Below are 425 nucleotides of genomic sequence, written 5' to 3'. Positions count from 1 at the left end.
CCCATGCAGCGCTACAGGCTGGGGGAAGAGTGGCTGGAAAGCTGCCTGGCGGAAAAGGACCTGGGGGTGTTGGTCGACAGCCGGCTGAACATGAACCGGCAGTGTGCCCAGGCGGCCAAGAAGGCCAATGGCATCCTGGCCTGTATCAGAACTAGTGTGGCCAGCAGGAGTAGGGAAGTGATTGTCCCTTTGCACTGATGGGGCCACACCTCGAATACTGTGTTCAGTTTTGGGCCCCTCACTACAAGAAGGACATTGAGGTGCTGGAGCATGTCCAGAGAAGGGCAACGAGGCTGGTGAAGGGTCCAGGGCACAAGTCTTATAAGGAACGACTGAGGGAGCTGGGGTTGTTTAGCCTGGAGAAAAGAAGGCTGAGGGGAGACCTCATTGCTCTCTACAACTACCCGAAAGGAGGTTGTAGCGAG

The sequence above is a fragment of the Pygoscelis adeliae genome, unplaced genomic scaffold, assembly GCF_000699105.1.
Source record: "Pygoscelis adeliae isolate BGI_AS28 unplaced genomic scaffold, ASM69910v1 Scaffold260, whole genome shotgun sequence".
NCBI classification, from domain to species: Eukaryota; Metazoa; Chordata; class Aves; order Sphenisciformes; family Spheniscidae; genus Pygoscelis; species Pygoscelis adeliae.
The sequence above is the reverse complement of the archived record's forward strand: the minus strand, read 5'-3'. Positions refer to the sequence as shown.